This window comes from Cololabis saira, chromosome 20, assembly GCF_033807715.1.
Source record: "Cololabis saira isolate AMF1-May2022 chromosome 20, fColSai1.1, whole genome shotgun sequence".
Lineage (NCBI taxonomy): Eukaryota > Metazoa > Chordata > Actinopteri > Beloniformes > Belonidae > Cololabis > Cololabis saira.
Genome location: NC_084606.1, coordinates 13369541 through 13386728, shown reverse-complemented (window position 1 = coordinate 13386728; position 17188 = coordinate 13369541). Strand labels below are relative to the sequence as shown.

The window sequence follows — 17188 nt, the reverse complement described above, 5'->3', positions numbered from 1 at the left end:
CCTCTTTAAATCAGTTAAAAAAGGACTGATGGATCCTCAAAGATTACAATATAAAAAGGTGCACACTGATATCCTTTAAGGTACTTTTTCAGTAACGTTTCCTGCCATCTATTAAGCCCAAGTATTTCTCAGTCATTGTCCCTCAAACCTACTGATATTGCTTTCGATTCTGAGAGAGGAATTTCTCGCAAAAGTCAAAAATAATCTGTGAGATTCTGACGAATATAAGTCTCACTAAGCTGGTAATGTTTTCCGAAAGGACAGTTTCCTTCCATTAATTTTCTGTCATAAAGTACTCTTTGATTTTCCCTTTATTTTCTTCCTTTTTTTACTTTGTCATCAAATCCAGGCAATCTTTCCTTTTCCTTCTGGCTTCAATATAATGAAGTTGGATTAAGCATTATACATCTTAGTATTTGGATCTTAGTATTTTGACGCCTCAAGTCAAAACTGCTACATCAAAATAATAAATACGTAACTTCCAAATATTATACGCTTTGCAGGATCCTATGTTTCATCTTTAAGAGTTTTATACTTTTTTTCATTTGAGAAAATAGCATCTTTTAGCTCAATTCGTTGAGCGGGTGAATCACATACAGAGGCGGTCGCCCTCGTGCAGGAGGCACAGGTTCCAATCCCAGCCTGACGCTCTTTTCTGCATGTCTTTCCCCCTCTCTCTACCCAAAGTTTCCTATAGCCATTTTCAAAATAAGCCACAAAAAAATCTTAATATATATGTGTGTGTTTCTGTGTGTGTGTGTGTGTGTGTGTGTGTGTGTGTGTGTGTGTGTGTGTGTGTGTGTGTGTGTGTGTGTGTGTGTGTGTGTGTGTGTGTGTGTGTGTGTGTGTGTGTGTGTGTGTGTGTGTGTGTGTGTGTGTGTGTGTGTGTGTGTTATCTACCTAAACTACATGACCTTCTTTTTCTCTTTCACAAGTATAATTCGTTGTATCTAGAACCTGTTTGCATTGTTGAAGTTACTGCATGACACTGTTAATGCAGACGTAACATGATCTGCATCCTTTTCAAATTATGAGCCCCCTAGTGTTTCAGTGGGAATACACCTTGCATTTCTTAAAAATGCTTTTATTGTGAAATACATGCAGGAAGCTGTTGGGCAAACACTCATGAACTTGCAAAGTTAAAGTTAGCCTTGAAATTGCAGTAATGATAGAAAAAAAAAAACAAAGAAGAAGATGATAAGCACAGTAACACAAAGAAAAAGAAAAGAAATAGACAACGATGGTTCATATAAAAAAGGACATAGGAGACTAAGCCACCGGAAAAGAAAAAAGTCAGCAAAAAGAGACTTTATAAAGGAGAATATATCATATTGGGATTTAAAGCAACTGATTCAGACCCTCAGAAGCCTCCGTGTTTTTTATGTTGAGACGTTCTGTCAAACCAAGCCATGAAACCAGCAAACATGCAGGGATCAGAGTTGATCAGAAATATGCAAGCAGGCCAGGACCACAAAAAGGTTGAGAACCACTGGTCTACAGCACCATCGAATGTTGCCAAACTAACCTCAAAACAGCATGGACTGCCTGCGATCTGTAACCACGAGTTACTTCACGGCTGTATGGGTTGAACTTTACCCTTTTTTTCCTTTGTACTTCCTAACATTCATCTTTATTTTCCGATGCTCAGTTATTTATGAGTGATGAGGTATTAAATAACACTTCAGAAAATAATGTGTCAAATTTTGCAGAGTAAGATACAATGTTGGATTTAAGAAAACTACATAACACTGCTAAAAGGTTTTAGATATCAATAGCAATAGCTCTTTCAGCTTCTTTCTGTCAGTAGCTGGATCATGTCAACCTGTGTTTTTCTTCTCAAGTACAATAATGGTGCTGAACTTTAGCAAGGTAACAGATGTCAGGGAAATATTGCTAGTGGATTAATTACCAAAAATACTCACAACTTTGCTTTCAGGCTTTAGATAGTGTCATACTTGATTAATTCCTTTTTATTTTTTTGTAGGTAGCAGGTGTACATCTGCTTTGTTTGTTCCCAAAAAAAACCCAACATGGATGCAGAATTCAGTTACTCTGGTCTAAACGTGTGTGTGTGTGTGTGTGTGTGTGTGTGTGTGTGTGTGTGTGTGTGTGTGTGTGTGTGTGTGTGTGTGTGTGTGTGTGTGTGTGTGTGTGTGTGTGTGTCGTATACAAATCCAATTTCCATTTTAGATTCACACCACTGTTAGCAATATTCCCACTGCTTCAGCCAAAGGGTGCTTGCGGTGCTGCTGGTACAGCAATATACAGCTTAGGGGCCATTAATTTCCAAGCTGTGCTTAACGCACTCGGCTCCCTGTAGAGAAGATGACATGTATATGTATGAGTTTTTCAGGGCCTGGGAAAAAAAGCAAGTTGGAGTGGGAGGGTGATAGGTGGGAGAGAAAAAATGAAAAAAAAAGAAGAACACAGTTGACCATACGTCTGATGGGAAATTGCAAAATAATAACAGTGGAACGCTGCACTCTAGAAATGCCGTAGAGTAGAGGCGACGAACTGAAGCTCGGGTCAGCGCCACATTAAGCTGCACTGCAAATATTGCACAATATTTGTAATGTGTTTGCTCTGGTTATATCCTCAAGCTTTGCAGTGGTGCAGGACCTCAAAATCATGAAATTGAGAGACTGGGAAATTGTCACAAGTGCACCCAACAGCAAACCTTGCATCTTCTCTGTGGCGATACTTGTATTGAATGTGTGCTTATAAATATGAAGAAATTCTTGTTTGTTTGTAGTTGCAGGCGTTACTCTGTTGTGTATTTGTTTTCTTTTTGTTTTGTGGTGTCCAAACAGTAAACCGTTCAAATGACTATAATCATTACTATTGTTTTATTAAGAGCCTTATGTATCATAATTGACACATGCCTGTATCAATTTGTGTTGGCACAGCAACTCAGGGACAATCAGTGAACTAATATGAAATAACAGTTTAATAGGCCTCTTTTTCTTTCTAAAATCACTAATATTGTTTGCTGTACAAGTGACAAATACCTAAGGGGTATTATATATTAGACGTGGGTTAAAAATATCGATATATCGATATTTTATCGATATGCATGTGTAGGAACGATTATCGATACATAAATCCAAGTATCGATTTAATTTTTTTTTTTTTTTTTTTTTTTTTTTTTAATCCCAATTTTTTCCCCCATTTTATCACCCAGTGCTCCTACCTAAGTCAGTCCTGGGCATTGCTCCATCTACCAACCCCGGGAAGCCCTGCACTGAGCTCAAGTCTCCTCCTTACTTGAGGAGTGAGCAGGCTGCTTCTTTTCACCAGGCAGGGTGGGGCTTGTCTGGCCGGACGTGGCGCGTGGAAGGATCATGTTATTCCCTTATTGTAACCAGAATATCGATATCGAATCGTATCGTATCGGATATCGTATCGTCTTGGGACCTAGTGTATCGGAATCGTATCGTATCGGGAGGTCAGTGATGATACCCAGCTCTATTATATATAAGAGTTATTTCTGTAATAATCTCTTCACTTTATATCAGCAATTTCTGAAATTAGTTTGAGAACATCTATGCTTTATGTCATGGTCTTCATTCTCTGTAAAGTCTATAGATGGTTTTGAATGGCATGTCACAGTAGTTTCTGCAGTATCTACACCACACCATCTGCCATCAACAACCATGTCAAGTTCAAAGTCAGAGAAATTGTCGTTCTTTTGGTCTGCTTGGGTTGAACTTCAGCAGGTTCTGTTGGTCCTGTTTACATGCTCAAAGCATTGAACTGCTGCCATGAAACTGATTCATTTAACATTTGCATCAACAAGCAGTTGAACAGGTGTAACTATTCCAGAAATTGATGAGTACTAATTCCGTTCACACTGACCGTATTTCACCATACTGGTTGTTCTCTCCCACTCGTATCTTTATAATTACCCATCCCTTCTTACCTCTCATCTGAATATAATAATGAACTCATATAACCCGGGATCCAGAGTGGGGTGGTTGCTTGTTTTACTGCTAGATGAACAGCAAGCAGTACCCTCCCTTTGTCTGGCTACACACCCTCCTGGCCTGCTGTCCGGCTGCTTGAACAGGACTATGCTGCTTATCAAGAAGTGATGCAGCTTCCCAGCCTTGATCTGGAAACAAATGATTTGTGACACGCATCCACGACATCACTGAGAAATCATCCCTGTATCTTTTAATGCAGGGTTTCTTCATCGCTGTTCTCTGGTCTGTTTCACGAAGACCCTTGTAATGCTCATACTGTTTGCAAATGAGCAAAAAAGATCTTTACAGTATTTCTGTGTGTGTGTGTGTGTGCGCATATCAATCAGTTTATTCAGTTTTAATTGTTCCGCTCTTTCCGCTGACCTCCTTTTTAGTCAAGTGTTATCAGACTTGAGTTCATACAAAGCAGATCCAGAGGAGAGGGAAAGCCTCTTTTTTTGAAGACGTAATACTACACAAAAGGACATTTCCCCTTTCACCCCATGTATCAAAGCTGTGAAAATAGTCTGATATGTGTATAAATGTTCAAGTATCTGTTCTCTTCTGCTGCCATCCTTATACTGTATATCTGAGATGAGTAAAAATGCAATTGTTCGACTCAGATCAATGTCACATGGCAGCAAAGGACAGAAGGATGTGGTAAGAGCCTTTAGGTGTAACCATGTAGTGTTTTTTTAAAAAAAGGAATCATACAAAACAATCTTCAATATGGTCTTCTCTCTTCCAAAAGGCTGCTTATTTACAACTTTACGACGACTCTGACGCACACAATCCTGATGGTTGTATTGTAGATATGACACATAGTCTTCCTGCTGATGCTGTCACTCGTTAGATTGTTTTTGGCAGACGTATCTCAGGGATCTCAGCTGGGTATCTGGACGACACAGGCAAGGAGCAGATTTCCTATGCGCGTGTGTGTGTTTGAAGACGAGTTGGCTTTTGTGTGTGCATTGTGGTGTATGCCCTTCACATGCCTCGTTTTCTTCTTTCGATTCTGATGCTTTACAAAACTATCTGACCATTTTTATGGTTCAAGATACAGTACACAATTGTAATATCATGCACGATTCAGTAGGAGGTGTTTATGGAAGATCTGGGGACCTTCCACTTCTGTTTTGTTTGCCTTTCTTTCTCAAAATTTGGTTTGATTCTCTTTTAGTAGTTATCTCAAACATGCATATTTGTAGCATTAGCTGATTTTATTTATTTTTTATCAAGGCGTAATTCACCAGCAGCTTAAAGTAATGTTATCACCTCTTTTTGTTTTTATGAAAACGACCAAAAATATATTACTGCCTGAAAAGTTATTTCACAAGGTGATTCTCTAAGGAAAAACAGCAACAAAAACACATTTAAATTGTCAATTACGGAAACCTGAGGCATATCCCTACAGTAATTGCTGATTCAAATTACCTTATAAATGAAATACACTACCATACTGCTCATTAGCATATTGCATCTTACCCCCTGTGTAGCTGCAGAACTCGACATACAGTCCAAATCTTTTCAATTAACCCTGGGTAAGGAGAAGCGGAGAACTTTCCACACCACTCAAGCTCTTCCATCACACACAGACACAAACTGTGTCCCTCCTCATAGTCTTTAGCCCTTCAATTCTCTTGGCTTTCCCTCTCCTCTGGATCTGCTCTATCTGAACTCTGATAACACTTGACTAAGAAGGAGGTCAGTGGAAAGAGCAGAACAATTAAAACGGAATAACATAACAGTTTGATATGCAGACACACACACACACACACACACACACACACACACACACACACACAGCCACAGATGGTAGGAACTGATAGGAGGTGCATGGGTGCGACATGTCCTATTTGCTTATCTTCTCGGCAAAGACAAGCCTGTTAAGCTAAGGGGCAGCTTGAGGAGGGCTGGCTGGGACAGGACATTATTGTTTAGTTCAGATTATTATTTTTTTCTTCATTTGACTGATTTTATTCAATTTAAAACCTTTTTATGGGGTGGCTTAGTGGTTCGCACTATTGCCTCATATCAAGAAGGTTCAGGGTTCGACTCCCAGGCCCGGCAGGAGTCTTTCTCTATGGAGTTTGCATGGGTTTTCCTCTTGTAACTTACTCCCACAGTCTAAAAACATGTATGTGAGGTTGATTTATGACTCTAAATTGCCTTTGAGTGTGAGCATGAATGATTGTTTGTGTATATGTGGCCCTGTGATGGACTGGCAACCTGTCCAGGGCGTACGTACCCCTGCCTTTGCTTGTAATGAGCTGGGATCGGCTCCATCAAATCCCTGTGAGATGGATATTCATTTAAATCTTTAAATAATTATCTTTAATATATATATATATATATATATATATATATATATATATATATATATATATATATATTAAAGAGAGTTATTTAAATAATTTAAATAAATAAATATTGATATGTTCATATGTATATTCATATGTATATTTAAATAATATATATTTTTTTTTTTTTTTTTTTTTTTTTTTTCTTGTAGAAATTAGATATGGTCGTACCTGGTATTCCCAACTGTGACACAAGGATGAAACCTTTCATCAAAAGTAGTAGATTCCATGTTAGAATTCTGGGGTTGTCATCGTGAATTGGCTCTCAATAGACTTACCTTGGTTCAATAGAAAAATAGAAAAAATGATGATAAAATGGCCTATTCAGGATAGGTGTTCGGTCAGACCAGAGGTGCAGCAGAAAAGTACAACATATGAAAAATGTATAATGGAAAGCTTATTTAATGGGCCTCAATAAATATGAACTTTTAAATAAGCATTAAATTAGCTCTTAAAGTTAAAGTTACAGATTGAATAAATCATAACTTCTGTGTGATCTGATTTTAGCTTTTAGAAATTATGCACTTACACACTTTTATTCCATGGACCTTAGTCATTTTCTATTAAATAATTTTGGCTGGTTATCTGCAGTGAATGCAACAGTGGTGAAGTTAAAGGAATGTACAAACGAGCTGTGAAAGAGCAAATAATAATGATAATGAAAAAATGCTATCATAACATATCTTGGGAAGCCATTATACTTAATAAATAGTATTGTTCATGCTTCAAAAGCCTCAAAATAAAATATTTTATTCCAATACCCCTTCAGCATGAGCACACTGTTTGCCAGTCGTTTTGCAAAAAAGTAAATCTATCCATACATCTAAACAGTAAAAAAGAACAGCGTATAAAATACCGCCCGACAAACTCATTTCTAAAATGCAGCAGCTCACATCCAGACTTTATTACTCGAATATTGGATTTGCCAGAATGCATGCCGGACTAATAACATATATTATAATGGAGTATACCCATGATATTGCTGTTGATTTGTTTGTGATATAGTCAGGTTGGAACCAGCGATGCTGCACCACATCTCCCACACATAAGTTATTACCCTAAGCAGATGCAGTCAATTTAGCCTTGTTGTTCTCATCCTTGCACATTCTCAGACAGAGTAATAAACGTCACCCAAAGTTAGGCCGCTATTAATTTAACAAATTGGGATGTGACCAGACTTAAACTATACAAACGCCTATTTCATGCTCATGCACTACAAGTTGAATAGTTTTTCATTCTCTTTTTGGTCTCATACTAGTGCCAGGGCTACAAAAATAATATTTTTTTTTCATCTTACAAACTGCAGTATATATTAATTATGATTATGATTACATTAAATATAAAAATATGAACTTCTCAGTTACCATTAGTAGTATCAGCCACGCAGACTGTATTGCATCACGCACTGATACTGTGATCATTAATTTGGTATATCCTCTTTTCTGTGTCTTCTACAATTATTTATATGGTGTCATACCTCAGGAAAAAATGTGGTTGTGTCTCAATAAAAGAAATGTATTTATCTAAATACACTTGTCATGCGGAACAGTTGCAATCCAATCTATAGCAGAGCCTGCTGCTATTTACTTCTAAAGCTGTAGATAATACCAACTCTGTGAGAGAGTAGATCATTTGTGAGTAGATAACTTGTGCAAAAAGTCTAAAAGTTATAAACAATAATGAAAAAAGTCAAGGTATTGTAGTGTTTCCCACACAGTCTGCTGCAAGAAACCTTTTCTCACTATAAAACATACTTTCTGCTTTTGGAGCAGTACACCCAGCTTTGATATCCATCACCTTATTCTCCCAAAGAGATGCACAAGCACAGCACTGCACACATTCTCTACAGCTCCAAACTTGAACGTTTATCATCCATGATAATGTATTGCTTTGAAAAACAAGCAAAACCAAGATGCTTCGTGTGCCCGAGCCAGAAGTATAAGTCATCTGTTGTTTTGACATTTTACAAGGGAAAATGTCTGTTTGGTTGATGGTTCCTAATTTGCTGGTCTTACTTGAGCTGATGTCATTTTTTCTGTAGCAAGTGCTACTGAGAAAGAATATTTGGATTCATGCACTCTAATGAACCTCCAAATTGCTATCCCCATATAATTATCTTACGGTTCTTATAATTCCAAGTTTTAACATGAGTTGAAGTAATTTGTTTAACACAAGGAGACATGTATCCCATCCTACACACTCATGTTAAAAAAAACATTTACGTCATTTAATCATATGCTGATTATGTTTAAATTGAAAACCAACAGAAAATAATGGAAGTTTTTGCACACCACAACTCTGTATTCAGCTGGATCACAGGGTGGAAACTAGGAATGGGTGATATTTTACCGTTCACGATAAACCGTCAAAAAAATTCCTCACGATAAGAATTTGTCATCTCACGGTAAAAACGATAAATTCCTGTTGATGACGTTTTTGTATAAAGCCTGAATTATGGTTCTCTTAAATCCACGCACAACGTACGTGAAGGAAGGAAGGAAGGAAGGAAGGAAGGAAGGAAGGAAGGAAGGAAGGAAGGAAGGAAGGAAGGAAGGAAGGAAGGAAGGAAGGAAGGAAGGAAGGAAGGAAGGAAGGAAGGAAGGAAGGAAGGAAGGAAGGAAGGAAGGAAGGAAGGAAGGAAGGAAGGAAGGAAGGAAGGAAGGAAGGAAGGAAGGAAGGAAGGAAGGAAGGAAGGAAGGAAGGAAGGAAGGAAGGAAGGAAGGAAGGAAGGAAGGAAGGAAGGAAGGAAGGAAGGAAGGAAGGAAGGAAGGAAGGAAGGAAGGAAGGAAGGAAGGAAGGAAGGAAGGAAGGAAGGAAGGAAGGAAGGAAGGAAGGAAGGAAGGAAGGAAGGAAGGAAGGAAGGAAGGAAGGAAGGAAGGAAGGAAGGGAGGGAGGGAGGGAGGGAGGAAGGAAGGAAGGAAGGAAGGAAGGAAGGAAGGGAGGAAGGAAGGAAGGGAGAAAACAAGGAAAGGAGGAAGGAAGGAAGGGAGAAAAGAGGAAGGGGAGAAGGAAGGAAGGGAGAAAAGAGGAAGGGGAGAAGGAAGGAAGGAAGGAAGGGAGAAAACAAGGAAAGGAGGAAGGAAATGAGCCTGAAAGAAAGAAAGAAAGAAAGAAAGAAAGAAAGAAAGAAAGAAAGAAAGAAAGAAAGAAAGAAAGAAAGAAAGAAAGAAAGAAAGAAAGAAAGAAAGAAAGAAAGAAAGAAAGAAAGAAAGAAAGAAAGAAAGAAAGAAAGAAAGAAAGAAAGAAAGAAAGAAAGATAAATTCCCGTTGATGACGTTTTTGTGTAACAAACATGGTGGATCTGAGAGCGAGATAGATTTATAGTTGAAAAGGTCGAGTTGAATTGGTATTTTTTAATCGTTATCGGGATAAATGCCAGAAATTATCGTGATACATTTTTTAGTCCATACCGCCCATCCCTAGTGGAAACACACACACACACACACACACACACACACACACACACACACACACACACACACACACACACACACACACACACACACACACACACACACACAGGATAATGTTAACAATACCTGCCTATGTGGTCACGCAGAGCTGTTGGTGCATCAACCTGCAAACACTTCTAAAAGTGCTTTCATTCTCAGCGCTCAGGAAACCTGTAATTAAATTGGTCTACTGGATGAAACATGTTTGCATGTTTTTTTTATGTAAAGAAAAGTTGCTTGTGGGGATTATTGTAATTTTCAGCTTAAGTTATTTATACCTGTCAGTCCGTATAATCTAAAGTTACCTATTACACATATTGAATTTAATTACTGAAACAAAATCATCGCACCATCTGCCTTTCAAATACTTAACATTAATTACAGCATTCATTCATTCATTCATTCATTCATTCATTCATTCATTCATACAGTATTCAAGCATTTTTTTTTTAAACAGAAAACAATGTGTTTTACTTCGCTGTACTGTCTCTGCAGGGTTAATGTTGACATTATCACGTACTTGCAGTCTCCAGAGGGTTTAACAGCGGATCAGCTAAACCTCTCCTTGTCTGACACTGCAATCATGTTCAACTTTAAGCTCTAACTTAACCTGGAAATGTTGTGGTTTAGATAGCATCATGGTAACCCAGAGCTTCATTAGCACTATCCTAACTGACCAGGCCAAAGGTTGTTTATAACATCGCCTTAAATGTCAGTAGGGATTAGTAACATGCATCTGCTGAAATTGCAAACTGCATCCAACTATGAAATGAGTAGGAAACTCACTCCAACGTTTTTACATGTCCCTTTTCTTCGTGTTAATTGATACGGCTGTCCTGCCCTCGAACCGGTTGAAATAGACAGTTTCTGCTTGAGGTCTCGTTCTGTTGGAGGGAGTTTTAACTTTCCACTGGCGACTGCTTTCCTGTGCTCAGGATGCATGACCGAATTAAAGTTAAGATTCAGCGCTGTTTCGCTTCCCGAGTGAGGCTGCTTTTTATGAACTGGTGGTATATGAATATGGTTATAATGAACTGGACTTATCTGAAATGAGCGATGACTTGTTTACTTTCTCTGCAAAGTGCCGTGGGGAGATGTTTGTTGCGAGTTTGAGGTGTACAAGTAAGTGAACTGAATTAAGGGAGGTTACTGAAGTCACAACGCAGCAGCACATGACAAAGATCTTGAAGGGCTACAACCAGTTGGTCATTCATCTATCATTAACATTAGCCATTGTTTTCATGTAATTTTGGACTAATGGAAACATAGTTAAAATAACTGCATTTTTGCCAATTTGTGGCAAGAACAAGAATGTGTCCTTTGTCTACGAAACACGCATTGGAACTAGAAATTCATTAAGGAAGCAGAAATGAATTAAACATAATTTTGAGAGTTCAAATATAGCTCTTACCTAAATGTAGTAAAAGGAAAACACTTTGAGAGGTTATTTCACCTACCCATTCATTTTGTAGAATTTGATATTTTTGTAGCTTTTCTGTTAAGGAGTGATATAAGAGCTCCCCCATCCCCCTCACGTAGCTATACTTTCTTTGAATGCGTCCTCCAGTCCACAGCCTTGCCAGAGGGTCCTCAACCCCTTGCTCTTTATCCAATCAATAGAAAGAAAGAAAGAAAGACACATTTTGATCATTGTCCTACCTGCCCACTTCCTGTTTCACATTCAACACAACTGTTGAAGAAATACACCCACGCACTCTTTTGTGTCTTGCCCTGTTTCACTCAGTGTCTCTTTGCCTCATTCCCTCTCACCCTTGCGTGCATGCTTACCGTTTGACGCTAAACTTTCATGTCAAATCTCTGCAAGCCAATGGAGTGCAAAGACAAATGTTTCCTGTCGAAATGAGAATTGATTTTCCCTGCTGCCTCCGTAATCAGCAGTATGTGCATTTCCCCTGCAATATAAAGTAGCGGGGGGCATTGTTGCCGTAATGACAGGCCCCATGGGGAACTGAAGGGCACCCGTGTGAACAGAGGATGGAGTACTGGTAAAGGAACTTGCAAAAACCAGAACCAGTGTAGTTGCATTCCCAATTATTCTCTAGTTGCTTTCTGAGGCTTTTCTGACACATGTTATATGTATGTAGCACACACATGAAAGAAAAACAGACAGAAATCCTCATTAGGAGGGAGAATGACAATGACAAGAAATATACGTTGGGAAAACAGAAGTAAAATGACAAGAAAGAACAAGGTAAATGGCAGGGAAAGCAACACAGACACCTCTTGTGTATGTTGGGAGATAGAGGGACGTATGCAGAAGGCCAGACTATGGTCTGTGCAGTGAGTGGTTGCAAGGTGTAGGACGGTATAAATCCATGTGTTGTTTTACCTTGCCAGGGCCTGGCATGATCCTTCCACTAGTGGTTAGCAGTTCCTTCACATCTGACTTATTTTTTATTTGTGTAGTTATTTCTCTGCCACCATTTGTTTTGTGAATGTTGTAACCCCAGACATTTCTTCTTCTTTTTTCAAGGTCTGAAATACATATAGAGCCACAGTCTTGATCTATGACTGCACTTTGCCCGAACCTTGCACTAATCATAACTTTCCGTACACTAATATGGCTTTATTTTGAAAAACAAAGCAATAAAACCGACCTACAATTAATGAGAGAAATTTGGTTATCCATTTTTCTGAATTATACCAACAACCATCATGAGTTCAGAAAGCTGTGAATAATAGTTATTTCCCCTTCTGTCTTAGTTATCTTCACTGTGATGTCAAAAAAAGTTGATTTATGAACCAATAGAAGTATTTTAGAGTTTATTCTCTGATACAGCTACAGGAGATACAGGTGCCAGTGTAGGGAACTGGAATGATGTGGTTCAATTTAGTTTTAGTGAGAACTCGAGCAGCAGCATTCTGGATCAATTGTAGCTGTCTGATCGATCAACTTTATCTCAATGTGTCTCCAAAGGTTCAGGTCTAAGTCCATGACTACATTCAGATATGAAAGGGGATATGAGTTGTTTCTAGCTGTAATAACTAGCGCTGAACATTTAATAGCATTTGCAATAACATTAAAACACGGTTTTGACATCGCAACGTGAGCGAACTGTACTGTACTGGAACTGGAAATTTTATACAAACGTAGATAATATTGTCTTAGTATTAAAATCATCCATAAGGTTTTATTGAAGAACAGTTATATTATTAGATTAGATTATTTTCCTGAGGCACAAAGCCTATCAATAATGGCTGATTGATTACATCCAATATGGAAATGTTAAAAGAGAAAATCCTCCTTGAACAGTCTAGTTGAGATGGGGTTTAAAAAACATGTTTATGGTTTAATTATTCTCACTGCTAGTACTGTCTCTGCACCCACGACTGCAGCCCAGGCAAAAAAAAACATCATCAAATTTGCTGACGACACCACTGTGGTTGGACTGATTTTTCGAGACGAGTCAGTACAGAGAGGAGATGCAGAGGCTCTCAACCTGCTGTTTTCAAGTGTGTGTGTGTGTGTGTGTGTGTGTGTGTGTGTGTGTGTGTGTGTGTGTGTGTGTGCGTGTGCGTGATTGATTGATACTGAACAATAAGTAGTTCTAATTGTGCAAACATATCTTCTTTTTGTTAAAAGGTTATTATTCCAGATTGATTGATGCTCCTCCAATTTAATTTTATACAGAGCTATTTTCCTACAAAAGAGGCCACAGCAGGTCGTGTAAAATTATGTGGTCGTGTAAAATTATGTTAAGAATGAGTCATTGATTTACAATATTGTGCCCATTATCTGAAAAAATGTGTAAGCCTACCCGACCTGAAGTCCATACCCCCTCCCTTACAATCCACCCCCCATGACTGGAATCCTGTGGTAGTATTGAATGAGTGCAGTGGTCCCTGCATGCTCTGGGAACAATCTTCCAACACAGCAGCACAGATCAATGTGCACTGGCTGGAGCACAACCCAGAGACATGAACCATCCTGCTGTGCTCTTTAACTGATGGATCGTAAGTGTTTCAAAAAAGAGTTTACAAAGTAGGAGCCACAGCTTGATCTGATGAGAACATCTGCAGACAATGAAGATGCATCAATTAAGCAAAGGGATAATTGTGAAAACAACAAAAAACAAACAGTGTCCGTTCGTCTAACTTTCAGACAAGATGTTTTGTAATTGTTGATATTCAGTTTTGTGTCTATTGCTTACTTCTGTGTATTTCAGATGTGTTTTTGAAACATTTGGTTCTGAGGTCTAAGAAGATGGAACTATGAAAGGATTATATTCAACTCCTTAAATGCTTAATTGTGCTTAGATTTGAATACAACTAATAGCAATCTGATGTTAATGTCATTGACTGGATAGAGTATTTATTTTTGCATGGCTCTAAACTACCGCCATTTCATCTTTGGGCTGTTGCTAGGGCTAAAACAGCCACCAGTAAGGCTTATCGTATGAATACATGGATATGGTATGTGAACACAACAGCTCTGACTGGCTTTGTTTATTTATTCATTATATCTGAGTGGATCCAATGTATGTGGACCATGATTTTTATACTCAACGTATTTACCTGCAGTCCAGTAAAGAAGAAGAATGGTTCTAATGCAAGGTTTGCGCAGATCGAAGTAGAAGAAGAGGAAACTGTGTTATGGAATATGATCCGTCTCCCTCCTGCCTTATACCTTCTGATATTTCTGTCCCAGCTACTTTTGCTGCTCAATTTTGATCATGAAAAGATCCACTGAGAGTAAGGTACATTACACTCAATTGCTACTGCTTTATTCAGGATAAGTCACCCACACTCAGGAAAAAAAAGAGCTCCTTTATGGTCTTTGTCATTCTGAGCTTAACCCAGATTTATCACATTTAGACGAATACAGAGGACTCACCCCTATGGCTTAATGCAGTGTATCCCTTAGTAGGCTGAACTGTTTGGAATAATTGAAGCACGGCATAAATGTTTGACAACAAGCTGTTCCCCCCACTGCATGCAACTAATAGAATATTTTCGGTTGAATTAATAATGGCCCAATAATTGAGTCCATGCTTGTCCAGGTGCGTCACAGCGGTTTTAACACACCAAAAAAAGAAACAAAATTCTATGATATTTCTTTTTTTTTTTCTTTTTTTGCCTGCACACACATTAATGGTAAATACCATGTTTTTGATATAAAATATATATGATATATATTTTTTTATAATATATCTTATATATTTATTTTTTCAATGATATTTCAATATTTGGATTTCAATTATGTTTAGCTTTTCTTTTAATGCACAAAACATCCTTGATGTTCCAATCGAATCCAATTGTATTTGTTAAGCACATTTAAAACAACCACAGCTGACCAAAGTGCTGTACAGAATAAATAACAAGACAAAACAGCTCAAGACATAAAATGTTAAATAAAATAAATAAAATAGGTTAAAAGACATAAAATAAAGGTAACAGTCATACAATCAATCAATAAAATGGGATAAAATAAAAGATAAAAGAATAAAGTAAAGAATAAAAGGATAAAATGAAGTCAACTGTCTTGCTAAGTGTTAAAAGCCAAGGAGAAAAGGTGGGTTTTGCACAATGTTAACACGGTTGTTTTGTCTAGCTGTTTTTTTTTCCTTGAAAAACAGCTGTTTCCAATCCTGGAGTACCTTTGAGTGGCTAGTTGGTTACAGACTGCCAAGTGCCACTTCACAGATTAGTCAGTGTTTGCAGTAGAGCTGCCCTTTAGCGAAGTACAGGACAAAAGTAAAATATGATGAAAATCGGTGGCAAATGGACACGGTACATCTTTTCTCAGGCGGTGAGGGAATTGGCTGGGTCATTGTAAAAGTGTTGTCAGTGAGAGACATAAGGCCGTCATTTACATCTGTTTGCATGTGTCATTCTGTTGCCGTTCACCCCGCAACCCTCTTTTGATACGTGACATCAGCAGTGGTTTGCTTGTGTTACAATTCCCATTAGCTGGGCGGTTTGGTGTCTTAGAAAGACTCTCTGGCGGATTACAGTGTTGATAGTCTGTCAGTCCAACACTCAAATGTCAAGCTTCAAAGAGGTGCCCCTCCTTTCTCTCTGTTCATCACTTCCTCACTGAAAGGCTTGATTGGTGTCTGCACAGCAAGGCTTCATTTCAGTGTCATCGTAGAGAAACTCAAGTATATCATTTGAGTGCCTATTTATATTGAACAAATATGGAGTTTATATCGATTATGTCAGATATCTTTGGGGGGAATATGAAAGGAATTGTAAAGGCACTTGCTGAAGCTTTACTATTCTAAGCTCATGGATACTGTGAGGTGCACAGTCTCACAGAAACTTAAATTTGTTCCACAGAAAAAGAAAAAAAAAACCAACACTGAGCTAAACACCTTAAAAGATCTTTTTACATTGTGAATGATTAATTGCAATGTGACCACAAAGCATCTTCCCAAATGGGATTTGATGACAACATCCCTTTTCAGATATGAGATATGTAAGATTACTGTTTCAAAAATGTGATTATGGGACGGTGTTTGCCCTGCATAGCTCAGTGGGTTGAGCTGGCACCATTTGCAGATGCTATTGCCCTCGTGCAGGCAGCGCAGGTTCGAGTCCTGGTCTGTTTCTCTTCTGCCTTCTCTGTCTCCCCAGTTCTGATCCACTTACCGTACTTTAAAAAAAAGCCACTAGCACCACAAAAATTTAAAAAAGGAATGGTATTTAATATTGAGACAATGGCCACTTTTACATTATTATAGCTTGTGTCTTCATTTATATCACTACCATTAAATGTTTTGCAAGATTTTACATAACATGAAGTGAATATATCACCAACTCTGTACAGCATGTGATGAAACATGGTGGTGGATGAAATCAGATAAATATATTTATTTTCTATGTATTTAAGCCAGTTGAGCAGTCAGACATTACTCTGATTAGCTGTGGAGTAAAAGTGACGGTCTACTAATTGAATGATTGTCAATCCAGTTCCTGGCTTCCAAGTTCACATGTTCAAATTTACTTGGACAAAACATTGAGACCCTGATTGGTTCAGGTTAATGCTATGTTGTTTTTGATCAAATTGAGTTCAAATGTTACCTTTAAAGTTAATTATACATGGAAGATTTCAAAATGAACAGTTGTAACGGTTGCTTGATGAAAGTTTATCTCTGTGTGTAAAGAATATACAATATATGTCATTTAACTTGTTTTGTCTATATTTACAATGAGGCTCAATAAGGGTTTAAATAAGGCTGGGATCGCTTTTACCAGATTACAATGATGTTTGGCATGACAAAGAGCTCAGAGTGGCAGCAGACCAACTGGTTTTTAGGATGGAAATTAATTCAGTCTTAAGCAATTCTTCCTGAGTGACAGGCCTGTCGAGAGGCTTTTCCCTGCAGCACCATCACTCCACTTTAAAGCTAACCTCATACATAAAAGGACCACTAATTAGGAGTTAGAGCTG

At 38.2% G+C, this 17188-nt stretch overlaps 1 protein-coding gene across 5 annotated transcripts in view; it reads left to right on the top strand.

The window, feature by feature from the left end:
* nrxn2b (neurexin 2b) overlaps positions 1-17188 on the top strand; it is a 966013-nt gene that overhangs the window by 703373 nt on the left and 245452 nt on the right. The gene's annotated exons all lie outside the window — the stretch shown is intronic.